The sequence below is a fragment of the Spinacia oleracea genome, chromosome 2 (assembly GCF_020520425.1).
Source record: "Spinacia oleracea cultivar Varoflay chromosome 2, BTI_SOV_V1, whole genome shotgun sequence".
In the NCBI taxonomy this organism is placed as follows: domain Eukaryota; kingdom Viridiplantae; phylum Streptophyta; class Magnoliopsida; order Caryophyllales; family Amaranthaceae; genus Spinacia; species Spinacia oleracea.
In genome coordinates this window covers 49,053,895-49,074,482 of record NC_079488.1, presented here as the reverse complement: position 1 = coordinate 49,074,482, position 20,588 = coordinate 49,053,895, and the positions used below count along the sequence as shown (strand labels likewise).

The 20,588-nt window shown below is 42.0% G+C and overlaps 1 pseudogene; it reads left to right on the top strand.

Moving 5' to 3' along the window:
• Positions 1-20,259: 20,259 nt before the first annotated feature.
• On the top strand, positions 20,260-20,360 carry LOC130468320 (uncharacterized; annotated as a pseudogene).
• The last annotated feature ends 228 nt before the right edge of the window (positions 20,361-20,588 follow it).

Below are 20,588 nucleotides of genomic sequence, written 5' to 3'. Positions count from 1 at the left end.
GCTTTTGGGATGAACACTCTAATGGAGGCACAGAGAGAATTAGGATTCTCACTTGCCTTAGGTTAGATTGATATGAAATTAGAATTAGGAAAACACAGGTTTTAGGTTATTAAAATAACCTTGTAACCACCAAGCTAACCGGCTAAAACCGAGTGGCCTAGACCGGCCAGCTTGGCCCACGATAACAACACGCAAAGAAGCGCAGCCAGCAGTTGGGCCGCAGGCCATGGCTGCTGCTGATCTTCTTTGTGCGCGCGCGACCAAAGCAGCAAGTCCATGGGCCATTGTGCCTTGGTGCCTTGTTGCCTTGCTCGTGCGCTTGCTTTCATGCTTGCTTAATTATCATTCGATAATTCATTTATCGTTTCGTACTTGAAGATCCATTTTCGTACGAGAGATTATTCGTTTCGCCTAGCTTACAAATATATGCAACACGATATACTATTTTTCGATCCAATATTAAATCATATAATTATGTTTTCCGAACTGATTTCCCGAAAATATATAAAATGAATTTCCGATTCATTTAATCCGATGATCTGTTACATGCCAATGGTGTGACCTTTTTTTTTATTTTTTTGATAAATCACAGTAATCATTTCATTGATAAAAAAGAACACTATACAAACAGAAAGCCAAGAACCAGAGCTAAGAACCTTCTAGGAAGGACCCTAGACACCTGAATCAAGGCAGAACCAAAACCAAACATGGCAACAGCCATGAAAACAGACCAGACTAAACACCACTACACAATTTTCTCCTGCCACCATTGTTGTACAGTATCACTATCAAGCATCCCTATACATTAAATTCTACTTATAACACTTTGTTTCACAAAATTGAAGGTATGCAGCACAGTAGGAACCTTGTTGTTCCAAAGAGCATCATTTCTGACTTTCTAAATGGCATACACTACAGCATTAACTGCAGTATATAGAACCTTTTTCGGGAATTTACTTCCCTTACTCTTCCATTGAATCAATCTAATCAGGCCCGTGTAGTGGACAATTTGACCTGGTATGCCAAGCCATTTCTGTATCTCCACCAGGCACGCCTTGCTGTAGCAGCACTCAAAGAAGAGATGAGGATGAGTTTCCTCATGACTGTCACAAATCAGACACATTGAAGTGGCACAGATTCCCAGTTTCTGTAACCTGGATCTTGTGTGTAATATCCCATGGACCATGAGCCAACATATGACTCTATGCTTAGGAACTGCAGCTCTACACCAGACTGCATGACACCAGGGAAGTTTTTGGTGATGTGATAAGCGTATTTTCCGTCGTTGATAGAAAACCACCTATTCAAACAATATTTATAAAACCACTTCAACTACCGGCAAGCGGTAAATAAAGGGATCGTCCCAAAGAAACGGTGAATTATTGAGTTGGAAGTCAATCTAGTTCGATCAAAGATTTGTTTTGAATTGTCACTTTTTAAGAGTCTAAAAACAAATAAAGAACTATGTAAAATTGAATCAAGAAAGGGAAACGTTAGGGAGTCGGGGATAGCCTAGGGAAACAGGGGAAATCAATTCAACTATTTAGCAATGGTGATCATGCAACGAAATGGTGATTAGGCAAATGGCATCTAAAGACGAACCCTCCACCTCTCGGATAGGGAACGCTAAGCGTCTAATCCACGGAAGAGCTTTCGCCTAATCCTAGACTAAACTAACTAGCATATAATAGGTATCGCCATTTGATCAACACAAGATAGGCCCACAATGTCTTGCCAAACCTATCCTATGGTTCCATGGAAATCTAATCGAATAGCATTTGCAACTACCACTCAACTAGCATGGATTTCCTATCATCAAATCTTATTTAATCACATGAATCAACCAACAATCAACAATCTATTTCCCCTAATTCATCCCCTAGATTCTCCCCTTTCCCTAACCTAAAACTACTCACTAATCATCCTAACAATCAAGCTATCCATTAGTTCAAAACTAGCTAACATGAAATTAAAGGAGAAGAAGTAGAGAATTGGAAACTCAATTGCACAATCAAATCAAAACCTGAAAGTCAAAGTAACAAGCAAAATTGAAACCAAGAACTCAAGGTATTGAGGAATTGCAAAACAATTATCAACTAAGCAAGTGCATGAATTAAAGAACTAAGAATTCAATTGCATAAAGAAGAGAAGAGTTGAAGAAAATTACTGAACTGATGCTTGGAATTAAAGAGTTTCTCTCTCTAGATTGAAGAACAAAATCACAAAACCTCTAAAATGTATTTCTGAAAATGAAAGCGTAAATTGAAAATAATAAAAAATCCTATTTATACTAAACCCCAAAAATAAGAGATTTAAACTTGAAAACTGAATCCCGCGCAGCCATGCGAACGGGCAGACCCAGGTGCGATCGCATCAGTGCGATCGTGCTGTGCATCTATGCGAAAGGGCCCTGCGACGATTCTTCTTCTTCGTGCCGTGGGAACGTGCCCAACAACCGTGCGATCGCACGGCTGTAACTTTGCTAATTCTCAGAGAATCCTCATGTGCTCGCACAGGAAATCCGTGCGAGCACACGGAAATTCCGTGCGAGCGCACGATTCTGTGGTGCGAACGGGCTACATCCCTTGGAGTTCCTGCCTCCTTTTTGCGGATTCGTGCGAACACACACATTTGGGGCACGAGCGCCCCCATTGCCTTGGAGTTCCTGCCTCCTTTTTGTGGACTCGTGCGAACACACACATTTGGGGCACGAGCGCACACACTGCCTTGACTTTGGAGCCAACTTTGTAGACCCGTGCAAGTGCACGTAAATTCCGTGCGATCGCACTGGACCTGCTCGAGCAAATCTCAGCTATTTTCCATCATTTTCAATATTATTACCTGAAAAGCTCAAAGATGGAAAAAGGGAATAAAAATGCAGCAAAACTATATAAAACTATAAAAAAAGCATAATAAAACTCTATAAAATCCTAGCCTAGAGCGACATAAATGCCGCTCATCAAACTCCCCCAAGCTAAGCGTTTGCTAGTCTCTAGCAAACAAAACTCAACTAGGGAAGAATGAGCAACCTATCAAGTTCTAAAGATTTACCAAAATCGAAATCTAGCAAATCTAATCAAGGAAAGACTAGAAATGGAAAACGCAAATCAAGAAAAGAAAGAAAGAAAAGAAGAAAAGAAATGAGAAGAAAAGAAATTAAACTACAAAATCCAAGATGGGGGCTTTATTATGGAACAACTATAGAAAAACACTAATATTACTAATCAAATAAATGAGTACACGCTAACTAATGTCCTAAATCGAGTGAAAGATTCGAGCATCAAGCAAAGCGAACTAAGGGCAAACACTAGTCAATCCCCCTACATCCGGGCATATGTGAGAGGGTCGAAAAAGCGCGAGGCTAATTCGTGACCTTGTCCCTCGTGGGTGTGACGATTCTTTTTATTCAATCAAGTGTAATTGGATTTCCTGTGAGTATACACCCAATTGACTAGTAATATAGGAGTCGCCATTCAGTTTTTAACGACAATGAGAAAAACTGACAAAATCCGGTTATCGTGACATAAAGGGAGTGCAATTATGTTTGACCACGACGGCCGTAGGTTCCCTTGTGATCCCTGGTGTGGGGATCTCTCAATATACACCCGCAAGGTAGAGATTGAGGGTTCGGGGGACTGTAACTACCGAGAGGAGTAATTCGCTCGTCGATAACTCCAGAGGCAGGATATCCTTACTAGCTCAGCATAAATAATTGAAGGGACATGCGTTAACTATTAAACTAATCTGAGTTGATTTTAGCAATATGCAACATATAATACTAATTCGATCGTGATTATCTGATTTAAATAACATTAAGGGACCTAGCATGATAACCTAATTTCCCGAAAATATTATATTTGTTAGGCGTGATAAAACAATCAAATTAGGTTAGTTTAACAGTTCATAAAAAGGGCGAGGAAAGCAGTTAAATCATCGAAAAGGGACACGTTACGACGCACCCTTGAGAGGTGCGTCACGGTTCTCAGAAAACTAACCACTTTGACTTTGCTATTTCTCCTTTTTATTTAACGAATCTCAATTATGGGACAGGATACGTTCTGTTCGATTTATGGATCGATTGCGACAGAACGCGTGAACAGTTTCGCAGCGAGAGGCTTAGGCTAGGGGTTTAGAGTCAATACTCAGAATATATTATGTGTTGTTGTGTGTTCTTTCACGTCGAAACTAGGGGCCTATTTATAGGGAAGAGTTCGTGGAAAGATAGAATTACAGAGTTCTAATCCGTAAAGAATTAGGAAAAGAAACGTACCCAGGTATTTTCAGCGCCCAGGCCTGGGCGCCGAAGATTTCGGCGCCCAGAGCCAGGCGTTGAAAATAGGGTCTAGGCTCAGATTCGGATTCCTAAAATCCGTAGAGTTTGAGATTAATTCGAGTCTTTTAGCGCGTATCAATTTTGTGACGGAATGCGTCTGGGCCCGTTACGAACCCTAGGTTCGTTAGGATTTTAATTAATACGTAACTCTTATTTCCGGATCCTATTAAGAATAGGATTCTCGCAGTTTTCTATCTCATTTAGGATTTATGTTGTAGTGCAACACTTAATTCCGACAGGTTTCTATCTTTTATGATTTGCCACTTTTAGACGCTAACTTTTACGGCAGTTACTATTTTTAGCAGGTTTCCATAAATAGCAGGTTTCGGGTGGAATGAAATGGGGAATCGAGATTCGTTTATTTTATAGGAGATGCGTTGTCAAGTGGTGTTTTTATGCTTTAATCATCGAACCTTTCCCTTGCGGGAACGGGGACAAAAGTAGGTGTCTACAGTTAGCCCCCACTTTGACTGAGTCTTGGAGTAAGACGATGGTCAAAGTATTAGACGGAGTGCGTCACACAAGCCATGGTGTATGTGACCTGTTTTGCGAGGATCTCACGAGCCCCCGAGTGATAACATTTGACTTAAGGGTCATCACTTGAAGTGTCAACATATCCCTCACGTGTCATTGGGATTTGTCAACTGATAGTACAGAAACTTCCTCACTTTGTCATTGGAAGGATCTAAAGGTGCGTAGAAACTCCCTCACTTTGTCATTGGGAGTAACTACAGATGTTTTCAAAATTAAAGTTGTAAAGTGTAATTGGGCCTGGCCAAGCCCAATCACGAGGTAAAACGTTTTTAAAGATTCTCATTTTCAGGGCTAGCTAAACGAGAAAACCCCCTTGTTTTTATAGGACGTAAAACGAAGGAAAATCCAACACATCGTTCTTTTTTGGAAAAACGAAAAACCAATCCTTTAATTTTCGGAAAAAAGGAAAACCGATCCTTTAATTGGGTCCACACTGTGTATATTTTTGTTTAACAATATATTTTTTTGAGATATCCAAACATGATATGGTGTATGGCGCAGTCTGGAAATGTGATTCTGATCGCGCGCTCCTCGTTGAAGTCTATTTTTTCGCGAGCCCCCAAGCATTAGGGCTCGTTGGTTGTTTTCCGCATCTAGCTTGTAACCATGTTTGGGGTCATGCTCGTATGTGCGAGCGACCTACTATAGTAGTGTGCTACTCTTAACAAAGCCGTGCGGTGCGCCTTTCAGTGAAGAAATCGGCAATTTTCAAGCCGAAATATGGCAGGGCCCAATAGAAGTTAGGGCCTTTTGAGCCTGGATTCATTTTCGGCGCCCAGGCCTGGGCGTTGAAATAATTCACGCCCGGGTGGGGCGTTGAAAGTGTTGTTTGGGCTGGTTTTTTGATGACACAGTCGGCCTTTCATTCGTTTATTTCACTTGGAAGTTCTATGTATTCTCTTTTCTTTTTTTTTCTTTTTTTTAGAACGTGATGATTTTCTTTGAGAAGCCGTAGCCGATTGGTGGACTACGGTGCTTGTCGCTTTGGGGCGATTATTTTAAGGAACTGTTGCTCTTAAGGTGTACAGTTATTGCAATAGTCGGGCGAGTCTATATGGCCCGAGGAACATACCTTGAGGTGTAAGACTTTGATCGCTCTTATATTTTTTGAACGTGTTCGTGAATGATGATATGTATGTGCGAACGAGCGTTCATAGAATGGCCGTTGTGTGCGGTCCATTAATCAGTTTGCTTGAATCATTTTTTTTTAGCAATGACTGATTTTGAATAGTTTGCTTAGAAGCTTGATAGGGGTCAGGTCCATTCATGAAGTGGGCTCAAACATCGTGCCCTTTCGATTGTTCAAACATTTGCTTCGAGATTTTTTATTTTGCTATGGTTGTTTCGTAGCTTGGAGCTCCCAAGTATGCATGTTGGGATGCTTCCTTTTAGCGTACGATTTTTGTAGGTTCTTTCGAGAAAGATGCCATGGGGTTCCGCTCGTGTAGGTGCGAGCTATCCCTTTCGTGGTAGGTAATATTTTGCTACCTTTAATCCTTAATGTAGAAGTCGTGTGGCTTGCGTTTGGGCGATAAGTAGTCTTTGCCTCTTACTCTTGGTCGTGCTTGCATTAGTGCAATGTGCCTTACCCTTATTTAGACTTGTACTGCGGGATTATGGTGCAACGCAGGCTTGTGTGGCCTAACGGCGTGTCTTAGAACATTCCTCCAAGTGTTGGGATATCATTATTTGGAGTACTTCATCGTGCTGAATCGTTCAGGTGCTCGAACAAGTGTAGCACCTTCTGCGTGGGTTTGCACGGCTTATTACTTCGTTCGATGCGATGATTCACAGGTGTTTCTCTCTTGTTTTTGTATCTGGCCAAAACTTGGCTAGCAGAAAGATTCAGCGCCCAGGCTGGGGCTTTAAAGATATCGGCGCCCAGCTCTGGGCGTTGAAAATGATTTCTGGGCAGAACTTTGACAGTTTTTTTTGATTTTTTTTTTCTTTCGCTTTTGCTTTGGAACGATGTAGACTGTGTAACGGGCGCTTTATAGGGCGAGCGTTATGTGCAGTGGTTTGATCGAAGTTTTGGTGACTCGCGATTTTCAGTTACCCTTGTTAGTGGGGCGACTTTATATACTCTAAGTAGTGCTTAGAATATGGGAGGGGTTGTAGCCATTCTAAGGTTCGTTTTACATGATTAAAGCTTAGGATTGTGCCCCTATGATGTATGTATAGCATTAGCGTCGAGAATTTGCGATAAAATCGTCATTTCGAGCATTTTTAGAGTGTTTTTCTGAAGCCCCCAATTGTAGCTACGGGATTGGCTTGGTGCTATAATGCTTTGCATACGTTTTTATGCATTCATGGTGACACGGATCATGAATAGTTTGGATCAGACTCGTTTAGTGCGAGGTACGTTCGCGTAGTGATTTTGCTACTTCTCTTTAAATGTCGTATTATGTGACATCGCCGTGGTCAAGGTAGTCACATGTTGAAGTGTGCCTTAACCAAAAGCTAGGTGCCTTTCTATACCCATAAGAATATTTAGAAATCATTTTGACTCACTTGCAACATTGAGATAAACGCATACTTAGCTTAAACCAACGGCACTTTATTATGTTCGAAGAAGTCTTTTTTTTTTTTTTAAATCCGAGTCCTACTGTGTACAATCCGAGGTGTCCTAAGTAAGTTTGACTTATAGAAGGGTTCGTACAAGATTACATGAGTGAATCAAAATACTGTTACGATTTTTGGAATGCTGTCTAAGGATTTGCTGGAAGCCAGGGTGCAGGCGTCAAGACATACTTGTGCCCGTTTGGCATATGCTTTAGGCTTTTAGGGCCATCTTTTCCAAAATTGCGGGAATATAAACCGTTTTCAAATTGACTTAGATTTACTTGGTGTATGTCTGTATAAAAGGTCGAGGTATACTTAGTTCCTTCCCTATCTCTTTCATTTCAATTTTTTAGCCCCCAGTTGCTATTATGTCTTCCCATATGTCTGAGTAGGGTGAGCCTTGGTTAGGTGCCAAGTCCTTTTGACAATGTCTGATTTTTTTTCAAAGGGGATTCGCAAGCATTTGAATTACCATGAACGGGTGCCCTGAGTTCGAAGGAACGATGGGGCGATGCCGTAGAACAATCCTCTTTATTGCAAGCTTACTGCCCTTACTACTTGTTGGCGATCATGACTGTGTTTAGTGGTGAAAGAAGGTCTTTAAGCGAACGACTATGTCTAGTGGTGAAAGAAAGTCTTTAAGTGAGTTAGTTTGCTTTTAGGGAGGGTCAAGTCGAGTACTTTAGAGGTCATGGACGCTTGCGCTAGCCCCCCATTCAATTGAGGCAAAGCGATCTTTTGAGTCTTGGCTAAGTGCCTAGGAGTGTGAGAGCTCCTTCTGGCAAGGGTACGTGCCCTTATTATTTTTCGATGTGTGCTCATTAATTTTGGTATTTTGATGACTTGGATTCTTGCTTTGACTTAAATTTTTCTTTCGACTTGGATTGCAAGTAATTAAATTTCAATAAGGGACTTCTATTCTTTATTCTTGTTATTCTATTATTTTTGCAAATTGGTTGGACCGAATCATGGATTGCCTACGTATCCGCCTTAAGTAATTTTAATTTGGAATCAGGTCTTGCGTAGTTCTTAGCCTAGAAAATGGTTTTTTAGAATGCCGATTTTAAACAAGTATGTTCTGAGGTGGAAACATATTATTTGAAACGGTAGAATAAGTGAAGTTTAATATTATTTAAATCTGCTGCCTTGCCGTAAGCCAAAAAATTTGTTTTATATTTTTGAGTACATGTATTTTCTTTTCATGTGTTTTTTTTTTGGTACGTATACCTGAATACGTGTTGTACCCCTCCAAGTGTTCGTTATTTTTCCGTGCATGTGCGAATAAAATGACGAGCACTTCTGGACAAATTTTTCAGCAAGCAGAGAGATTCGGCGCCCAGGCTTGGGCGCTAAAGATTTCGGCGCCCAGCTCTGGGCGCTGAAAATGGTTTCTGGGCGGAAATTTTTTGGTGCGCTAAATGCTTCTTTATTTTTCTTTTTAGACTAAGTTTAGAGGCGCTTTTGCAAAGTTTCTTTTTTATTATTCACATTTTATTATTCTTTTTTTGCACTTTTCATTTGTTTCCTTTTCTTTTGTTTGTGACTCAAGACGGTTTGAAAGACGGGTTGAATGAGATAGGATAAGTTGTATAGGTATTGGTCAAGCATAAGGATTACATCTGCTAGGATTCACATTTTACGGCCTCAGGCTAGTGTCACGAGTTTACATCAATCAAGGCCAATGAGTAGCATAGGGACGGCTCAAGGGTATATCAACAGGACGTATCCAAACCAGTTATATGGTCATTATGCTAATGGTGGTGTAAGAGCAGGTTTGGACTTTGGAAATGATGGGCATGACGCACGTGTCAATGGCCGTGCGTGGTTTGCGGTTGATAACAAGTTCAAAAACAAGAGTTGAGGTAATGGTTTCTTGGGTTATGGCAATGAGAACATGGATGGGTTAAATGAGTTGAACAGGGGCCCCAGAGCGAAGGCGTAAGGATTGGAAAGGGCAGACATCGCAGAACTTTATGTAGTTTTTGTGGCATGATTTGGATTGGTTGACTCAATTCTTTTCCTTCGTTTTCTTGGGTAAATTTCGTACTTTGGGAGGTACGTGCTAAGTATTTCATGGCTCGTTCTTTTCGCTCTCCCTTTTCTCTCTCTCTTTAAGTATTTCACGGCTCTTTTCGCTCTCCCTTTTCTCTTTCTCTTTAAGTATTACATGGCTCTTTTTGCTCTCCCTTTTCTCTTTCTCTTTAAGTATTTCATGGCTCTTTTCGCTCTCCCTTTTCTCTTTCTCTTTTTTTTTATTTTTGCTTGGGATTTCTCCCTAACATAAATTCTTATTTTTTTTTTATTTGGGCTAAGAGGTAGATGGTTGTGGTCTTTGAGTCACGAGGCGAGACTGAGTGAGCCTCGTTTGGTAGGCCTATAGTGGACCTGTGATTTTAGTAGGCCTAGGGTGGACCTTTAAATCATGTTACTGTTACCTTATTGAATTTTAACGAAAGAATTGGAAGTTATTGTTACCTTATTGAATTTTAACGAAAGAATTACATCGAAAATAATTTTTTTGCTTTAGATTCCAGTTTCTGGGATTTAATTGGAAGTTTGATTTAGACTCGAACTTTCATTAATCTTTCTAATTATAACCCGTGTATGAATACAAGGAGGCGGCCTAGACTCAAAATAATGACATGGCGTAAGCCTATAATACTTGACCAAGCGACTCTCAGACTTAGGCTAATTGGACCATAACTTTTGTTGGTTGACACTTTAGATTTTAACCCTTGGGTGTTCATTTGTCATGCGCCGACCGTTTTGCTTAATGTTGGCAAGGTAGTTAGTTGGGGAGATCGAATTTTTATTTTTGCAAGACTAGAATCATTAGTCCAGCTTCTCTCTTAGTGTGTATTGGTTTACCCCAATGGTAGCCTTATGGTATGCCGATTTGGGTATTTTCTTGGTTGGTCATGTTGCATTCATGGAAAATCTTTTAGTCCGTACTTAGTAGTATTTCAAGGAGCGAGTGACTCGAGAGGACTATGATAGTCGTGACCCAATGTGATTATAAGCCTTGAGGCCATTAATTTTTTTTGCCAATGGTATTGACACCTTAGGTTCACTTTAGGGGTTGTGCGACTATGGGGGAATGATTTTCAGAATGTGACCGTTTCCATTTTGCAAATACTATAACATATTCTTTTTATTGGTGAGAGAGAATATTCAGGCCGTAGACTCTTAGTAAGGGATGACAATTACATATGGGTGCTTATTGATTTAAATGTTAGGAAGGGAGACTCAATATGGTTTAACCTTTTAACTTGCAGAACGACACCAAGCATTAGGACCGATTTTATGGATAAGACAACTAAGACTTAGGATTTGGATTGTATTTTGGCATAGCCTAGTCTAGACTCGGATTTATTTGAACATTTATTTTTTTTGAAGACTTTATTCGAACATTATTTTTTGAATACTTTGCCCATGTGACATTCATAGTTATTAGCATGTTCGGTTTTGGTGCCGAGCATTGTCGTCGTAGGAGGCCTAACAACGACACAAAGAGTTATTTATTTTTATTTTTTTGTCTCTTTTAGAATCGAGTACGTGCCTTTTCATACGCCCTCGCAGCAATTTTTTTCGAAAAGTTTATGTTTTTGCTACGTATATTTTTTATGCGCGGGCACCGAGGCTGCTGTGCCTGACCAAAAGGCCAGGCAGCAACTTCAGCGACCAACAGTGGGCGTGAGAAATTTCGGCGCCCAGCCAGGGGCGTTGAAAATGCGTCTGGTTCTCGTTTTCTGTTTGCGTCTACTTTTGTTTATGCGACTTCAATTTTGCGTGCTTGCCTAATAACGTCCTTTACGCGTTGTGCAGCGTTTGTGGGATTCGTTACGGCCATCCCGAGCGTCGCTTATTTTTGTGGCGATCGTTCGGGCTTGCGGAACACGTATTTTGGTATAACTCTTTGGCCAATTGGTTCATGAATGTTTGGGCAATTTTTAAGGTCGTTGGTTTTCTAGCATTATTCGTACGCACAATCATAACATAGTCACATAGTTCGCTACACATAATTACATTACAAACATGGATTTGAAAATTAAATATGTCACGTAGTTTATGATAGGCTTCTATGGGCAGTTTATTTGCGCCTGGCTTGGTACCGCTTCTATCGTAGATCCAACACATGCCCCGGTCTAGGTAGTGTCTTCAACAGACGAATTTCGCTCAAGAGGCCAACCCGCAAGTGCAAGCCAAGGGGGCATGCAGGCGAGAGGGACCTAATGAGCGAGCGATTGGGTTCGGGATAGGTGTACTACCTGCACAAGTACCGAGTGGGCAACATGCGCGGCGTATGCACCCCCCTATTGGCGAAAAAAGGTATCCTTAGTCCCAACTCCCGAGGGAGCCGAGATTCGTTATACGGTTCTGCCCGTTCACATTAATATGCTGATTTTCAGGTCGTCCCAACTTGATGGGGAAATAAACGCGGGGTAGGATCGTTTCACCCTTTGGCTATTTTGATTACCTACAAGCACGAGTATTTCCTTCACTATCCCAGTGGAGTCGCCACTGTGAGGGGGTCGAAAAAGCGCGAGGCTAATGCGTGACCTTGTCGTCCTTCGTGGGTGTGACGATTCTTTTTATTCAATCAAGTGTAATTGGATTTCCTGTGAGTATACACCCAATTGACTAGTAATATAGGAGTCGCCATTCAATTTTTAACGACAATGAGAAAAACTGACAAAACCCGGTTATCGTGACATAAAGGGAGTGCAATTATGTTTGACCACGACGGCCGTAGGTTCCCTTGTGATCCCTGGTGTGGGGATCTCTCAATATACACCCGCAAGGTAGAGATTGAGTGTTCGGGGGACTGTAACTACCGAGAGGAGTAATTCGCTCCTCGATAACTCCAGAGGCAGGATATCCTTACTAGCTCAGCATAAATAATTGAAGGGACATGCGTTAACTATTAAACTAATCTGAGTTGATTTTAGCAATATGCAACATATAATACTAATTCGATCGTGATTATCTGATTTAAATTACATTAAGGGACGTAGCATGATAACCTGATTTCCCGAAAATATTATATTTGTTAGGCGTGATAGAACAATCAAATTAGGTTAGTTTAACAGTTCATAAAAAGGGCGAGGAAAGCAGTTAAATCATCGAAAAGGGACACGTTACGACGCACCCTTGAGAGGTGCGTCACGGTTCTCAGAAAACTAACCACTTTGACTTTGCTATTTCTCCTTTTTATTTAACGAATCTCAATTATGGGACAGGATACGTTCTGTTCGATTTATGGATTGATTGCGACAGAACGCGTGAACAGTTTCGCAGCGAGAGGCTTAGGCTAGGGGTTTAGAGTCAATACTCAGAATATATTATGTGTTGTTGTGTGTTCTTTCACGTCGAAACTAGGGGCCTATTTATAGGGAAGAGTTCGTGGAAAGATAGAATTGCAGAGTTCTAATCCGTAAAGAATTAGGAAAAGAAACGTACCCAGGTATTTTCAGCGCCCAGAGCCAGGCGTTGAAAATAGGGTCTGGGCTCAAATTCGGATTCCTAAAATCCGTAGAGTTTGAGATTAATTCGAGTCTTTTAGCGCGTATCAATTTTGTGACGGAATGCGTCTGGGCCCGTTACGAACTCTAGGTTCGTTAGGATTTTAATTAATACGTAACTCTTATTTCCGGATCCTATTAGGAATAGGATTCTCGCAGTTTTCTATCTCATTTAGGATTTATGTTGGAGTGCAACACCTAATTCTGACAGGTTTCTATCTTTTATGATTTGCCACTTTTAGACGCTACCTTTTACGACAGTTACTATTTTTAGCAGGTTTCCAGAAATAGCAGGTTTCGGGTGGAATGAAATGGGGAATCGAGATTCGTTTATTTTATAGGAGATGCGTTGTCAAGTGGAGTTTTTATGCTTTCATCATCGAACCTTTCCCTTGCGGGAACAGGGACAAAAGTAGGTGTCTACAGCATACCACGTCAAAACTCTAGATCTTATTCACCTTTGAGAATAGCATCTCAAGACACCGCGAAGGCGCCAGAAAATCAATATTAGCCTACCCAATATCTTAGCATGACAACCTTGTTCCTTAAGCTTGACCAAATCCTCCCTCCACCGACAATGACTCAACTCTAAAGGGTCAAAAGGGCTTTTAGGGCGTAACGTAGGCTAGGGGTAAGGGGTGGAATAAATTTGGCAATTTGGTGCTCATACCTAAAGTGAAGCGCAATGAGAACTCAACTCAAGCATAATCAACCAAAAACAAACTTTTCCACTTATTTGGGGTACCCCCAAGCTTATTCAACAACAATTCTAAACTACAACTCTTTTTGCATTTTTTTCTTGATTTGATTTTCCTCTTTTTGCGTTTCAAATGAAACTTTTCATGCCTTGTTTTTCTCTATTTTTGGCTTTTTCAACATTTAATTCTATATTTTTTTTGCTTTTTTGCATCAATTATTCACTATGTACAACATTCTTCCAAAACTTTGTCATTCACACCAAACAACATTCATTCCTCAACTTTGCATATTCAATCCAAAACATCAAGCATCATAACTCAAAGCTTCACTATCACTTCTAAGGGTGAAAACAAAACAAAGGCTATTAGGCTTGTATTGTGCTCATAAGAAATGAAGGGTCAAGGCTCAAATGGCTAGCGATGGGGCAAGTGCAAACAAAAACATATGAGAAAAATAGAAAATAAAGTTCTAAACTAAAAAGAAAAATAGTCACCGAAAGAAATGCCTCTATCGTCCCCTAAAGTAGTTCGGTCGCGGTCTCGGGAAGGAAAAGGTCAAACTCGGGAGACAAGAAAGTTAATGCTAAGGATCCATGCCACTCAATGAATATATATGTGTTTGGGCTTATTTTTGAACATGAATCTCACAAGGGAGCAAATACCATTCTCTCCGGCTTCAAATCACTAGAGAATTCAACACCATCTTACCACAAGCCAAGAGTTCATGACGCATGCTACCCAAAGTTCAACCAACTTTCTTGACACCAAATCCTAGACTCGACCCAAGACATTAAGAACCGTGTAAAAATCTACCAACTAGGAATAAAAGCATTCTAATCTACAAGTTCCAATTTTATATGCCCCAATCAAGAATATTGCCTAAGAAAACCTAGGAAACTTGCCTTGACTAAAAAGAAATCAAAACAAAAAGAAAAGGAAGAAAATAGGAAAACACACCAAAAAGGAAACAAAAAGAAACAAACACAAAGAAAAAGAAGAGAAACTAAAAATCAAACTAAATCAAACTAAAAAAACAAAGAAACAAGCATGTAATGGTATGATTTCAAAGCAATGAGCATCAACAAGTAGGCATCCACAAACAAAACTCCCCCAAGCTAGAAGTAGGCCATGTCCTCAAGGCCTAAAACTAAGTAAGGAGGGGCACAACTACCCATCCAACCAAATGCCCCAACATGATGTATGCCCGCCCCCAAAAGAATGCATAAGAGTCGGAAGGATGTTACCGGAAGTATCGAGGGAGCAAGTTCCGCAAAGAACCGTTAAAACCCCAACAAACTCACCAAAAATGGACGGACAAGGCACAAGGTGGGAAGTGAGAACCCACCGCAAAGAATCATACCAAACCAATGCTCAAAAACCGCGGGGTGCCTCCCGGTAGCGCTCGTTTAACGTCATTAGCTTGACGAATCCCCTCAAATTCATGGGGGGTCATGGAGATCTATGGAAGCAATGGAACCAATGGGATCGCCTAAGTAATAATGCTTGAGGCGATGACCATTCACCTTGAAAGGAGCCGTACTATCATTCCGGATCTCAATAGTACCGTGCGGGAAAACCCAAACAACAATGAAAGGACCGCTCCACCAGGACTTGAGTTTACCTGGAAACAACTTCAACCGCGAGTTATAAAGGAGGACTTTCTCTCCCTCCTTGAACTCTCTCTTCTCGATCCGAGCATCATGATATTGTTTAGACCGGGCCTTGTAGATGCTCGCCGAGTCATAAGCATTCATGCGGAGTTCCTCCAACTCATGAAGGTCAAGCAAGCGCCTCTCTCCCGCACTAGTCAATTCGAAATTCAGGGTTTTGATGGCCCACATAGCCTTGTGCTCAAGTTCCACCGGCAAGGGGAAATTCTTCCCATAGACAAGCTTGTAAGGAGTCATTCCTATAGGCGTTTTGAAAGCCGTTCTATACGCCCATAAGGCGTCATCAAGCTTGATGGACCAATCCTTGCGGTTCTTGGCAACCGACTTTTCAAGAATAGACTTGATTTGACGATTAGTAACTTCCACTTGGCCACTAGTTTGGGGATGATAACCAACACCAACCTTATGATGAACCCCATATTTCCGCAAGAGGGCCTTGAATTTGCTATGGGCGAAAGGGGATCCGCCATCACTAATCACAGCCCTAGGAACCCCAAAGCGCGGAAAAATGATCTTTTTGAAGAGGTTGAGAACCACTTTGTGATCATTGGTAGGCGAAGCAATGGACTCCGCCCACTTGGAGACATAATCAACCGCAACAAGGATGTAGAGGTTCCCATAAGAAGAGGGGAAAGGGCCCATGAAATCAATGCCCCATACATCGAACACCTCTAATTGTAAGATTGGATTTTGCGGCATCTCATGACGTTTGGAAATATTCCCCGTCCGTTGGCAACGATCACAAGCCTTGACAAATGCCCAAGCATCCCGAAAAAGGGTGGGCCACCATAGCATGCTTTGAAGTATCTTGGAGGCGGTTCGATCACCCCCCATATGCCCACCACAAGGGGAAGAGTGGCACATACGGAGAACACTTGGGAACTCCTCATCCGGAACACACCTCCGTAAGAGGCCATCCGGGCACGTTCTCAACAAAGTGGGCTCATCCCAAATGTAGCGCTTAGAATCATACTTCAACTTGCGGCGTTCTTGAGATGTGAGCTCTTCCGGAATTACCCCGCAAGCCAAGTAATTTACAATATCAACAAACCATGGGAGTTGAGTTCTCCCAACCATGTACAAAGTATCATCTCTTAAAGCATCCTCGATAGGCACATCATCTTTAGTCACGCTTCCAAGTTCTAACCGAGAAAGGTGGTCGGCCACCACATTCTCGGCTCCCTTCTTATCTCGAATCTCAATGTCAAACTCTTGGAGAAGGAGCACCCAACGAATGAGTCTCGGTTTGGCCTCTTTCTTCGCCATAAGATAACGAATGGGCGCATGATCCGTGTACACAATTGTCTTTGACCCTACCAAATAAGTCATAAACATTTCAAAAGCATGCACAATGGCGAGAAATTCTTTCTCGGAAGTGGTGTAATTTTCTTGTGCTTGGTTGAGGGTTTTAGACATATAATAGATCACATGAAGCTTCTTGTCTTTCCTTTGACCAAGGACTCCCCCAACAGAGAAATCACTTGCATCACACATTAACTCAAAAGGTAGAGACCAATCCGGAGCTTGAACTATAGGGGTAGAGATGAGATAATTCTTGATGGTGTCAAAGGCTTTGAGACATGCGGAGTCAAAATGAAAGTCACATTCCTTTTGGATGAGGTTGGTGAGAGGTCGGGCGATCAAAGAAAAATCCTTAATGAACTGCCTATAGAAACCGGCATGCCCAAGAAAGGACCGGATCCCCTTAACATTTACCGGGGGAGGTAACTTCTCTATCACTTCGATTTTTGCTCGATCAACCTCAATCCCACGATGAGACACCTTGTGCCCTAGAACAATTCCTTCCTTCACCATGAAGTGGCACTTTTCCCAATTGAGAACCAAGTTGACCTTTTCACACCTTGCAAGACACTTCCCAAGATTGATGAGGCATTCGTCATAGGTGGATCCTCCCACCGAGAAGTCATCCATGAACACCTCCATCTCTTCTTCAAGCATATTACCAAAAATGCTCATCATACACCTTTGGAACGTTCCGGGAGCATTACAAAGCCAGAATGGCATCCGCCTATAAGCAAACGTTCCATAGGGACAAGTGAAAGTAGTTTTCTCTTGGTCTTCCGGATTAATTAGGATTTGAAAGAATCCTGAATAACCATCAAGAAAACTAAAGTACTTGTGCTTGGTTAGACGCTCAAGCATTTGGTCAATGAATAGGAGGGGAAAGTGATCCTTTTTGGTAGAGAGGTTGAGTTGACGATAGTCGATACACATGCGCCACCCGGTTACCGTTCGGGTGGAAATAAGCTCCCCATGTGAATTCTTGACTACCGTCATCCCTCATTTTTTGGAACCACATGGACCGGGGATACCCATCGGCTACTCGAGATAGGATAGATAACCTCGGCTGCCAAAAGCTTCATGATTTCCTTCTTAACCATCTCTCCCATAGGTGGGTTAAGTTTTCTTTGCCTCTCACGATGTGGGACAGCATTGTCCTCAAGCTCGATATGATGCATGCAAAGGGTTGGGCTAACACCCTTCAAATCACCAATGGTGTAGCCCAAAGCCCCTTGATGACGTTTCAAAACATTAATGAGCTTGAGCACTTGCTCGTCATCCAAAGAGGAATTGATAATGACGGGGTAAGAAGAATTTGGACCAAGAAAGACGTACCTTAAGCTCGAAGGTAGAGGTTTTAGCTCTACCTTTGGAGCTTCCTTACCAATTTGGGAGGCATGATCATCCAAAGCTTTCTTTCCATCAAGAACGAGCAAGCATTGCTCCGATTGGTCACAAGGTGGGGTGGAATCCATTAGTCTCTTGTATTTGGCCGCTTCAACCCCTTGATCACCTAAGCCATCTCTATTCAAAAGAGCAAACTCAAGTGGATCGTTAGTGGTGAGCAAATGCTCATGCATGTCATGCACCAAAGGATTAAAAGAGTCTACCAAGAAACATTTCTCATTGGTAGAGCTAGGGTAGCTCATGGTTTTATTCAAGTCAAAGAACAAGCTAGCTATCCCTACTTTCAAGGTAATGTTCCCTTGCTTGACATCAATTATAGCCCCCGCCGTGGCTAAGAATGGGCGGCCTAGAATAATAGGGACATGCACGTCCTCATCAATGTCTAGGACCACGAAATCAACGGGGATCACAAATTCACCAACTCTCAAAGGTACATCATCAATCTTGCCGATAGGATATTTGACCGAACGGTCGGCAAGTTGCAATGTAATGTTGGTTGGGACAAGACCATCAACCTCAAGCTTGGAGAACACCGAATAAGGCATTAGACTAACACTAGCCCCCAAATCACACAAGGCATTGCTTATTTCAAGATCCTTGATAGCGCAAGGGATAGAAAAACTACCCGGGTCTTTGAGTTTGGGTGGCATTTTGTTGAGAATAATAGCACTACAATTTTCGGTGAGATTCACCGTCTCCTTTACGTCACAATTTCGCTTCCCACTCAAGATTTCTATAAGGAATCGTGAGTAGGTAGGCATTTGTTTTAACGCATCCGTAAAGGGGAGAGTGATATGCAATTTCCGAAGGACCTCAAGAAATTTTGCGAATTGCACATCCAACTTGTGTCTTATGAATCTTTGGGGGTAGGGAAGTTTAGGAGTGGGGAGAGGTAGAAGAGTTGCCACCTTGGGGGTGGTTATATCACCCTCATCATTAATGGGAGGCTCCTCTTCTACCACATCATTATCACTCGACTCAATGACTCCCTCTTGATCTTCCCCATTGGGTTTAGAAACCTTATTAGCTCTAGGAACATCATCAAGGATTTTTCCACTCCTTGTCACTATAGCATTCATTTGCCTTAGAGCACGACTTTGGGGTGGAAGAATAGTAAGCGCATGATGTTCCCTAATGGTATTAGCAAGTTGAGCTAATTGGTTTTCAATCACCTTAAATTGAGTGTTGGATTGTTTGAATCCATCCTCAAACTCAATGTTCTTCTTGACTTGCGCCCCCACAAACGACTCCATGAGAACCTCAAGATTCGACTTGAGAGGTGGGAGTGGTGGAGGTGCAACGCCATAACCACTTGGGTTGGATTGATATTGGTTGCCAAAGGTCCTCGGTCCATTGAATCCAGGAGGTGGCAAATGAGATGCACCATAAGGAACTCCCGAGTTCAAAGGATAACCCCCACTTGAGGCACCCCTAAATTTCCCATGAGAGTAATTATAACCCCCTCCACCTTGATGGTTGGGATTATAACCCCCTTGGTTGTATTGTCCTTGATTGCCAAAACCTTGAGATTGACCGTAGGGAACTTGGCTTTGATGGCCTTGTGCTCTATAGCCACCTCGGCCTTGGTTATCATACCCACTTCCTTGGCCATAGCCTTGGTGGGGACCATACATGGCGGGCCCTCTAGGTTGCCTAGCAAAATTAGGATTGTTAGGGTTATCATTCCTAGACCTGTCATTGATGGCATTAGCATACTCTACATCAAACTCTCCTTCATACGAAGGGCCATAATCCACAAATGACAAGTTATGAACTAAAGGGCATGCATCGGGGGAATGACTATAGTCTTTGCAATTTTCACAAAAGAATGTGCCCGGAGGCATTGAGCCATAAGAACTAACCTTGCCCTTCCCCTTATTGAGAAGAGTTGCCGAAGGAGGTGGAATTGTGGACGGAGATGGTGGCTTGCTTGCTGAACTTCCCGCAAATGGTGTATTTTCAAGCTTCTCTAATCGCGAGCTAAGCTTCTCTATCATCCGTGCTTGCTCTATGGCGTACACCAAACCTTACCATCCTCATTCCTACTTTTCCCATCATAACTTCTTGCACCTACATGCCAAGATTGGTAGTTTTGAACTACATCTTCAATTATCTCCTCAATTTGATCTTCCGTTTTGTTCATGATGGGGCCTCCCGCGCCCGCATCTAGACTTGTTTTCGAGCTTGGACTCAATCCTAAGTAAAAGGTTTGTAGCAACAACCACTTGGGAATCCCATGATGAGGGCACTCCCTTTGGTACTCCTTAAATCGGTCCCAAGCCTCGAAAAGCGATTCATCACGCCCTTGCTCAAATGATTGAATCTTGTGGCGAAACTCCGCCGTCTTCCCATGAGAATAGAACTTGTTCAAGAAGGCACTAGTTACTTCGTTCCATGTGCGAAGTGAGTTGAGTTTGACCTCCTTTTCAAGCCAATCACTAGCACGCCCAAGCAAAGATAAGCGGAACAAAGTCAACCTCACATAATCCGAGGTTACACCGTTGTGTTTTATTGTGTCACAATAGTGCTCAAACTGCTTGAGATGCTCGTGAGGCGACTC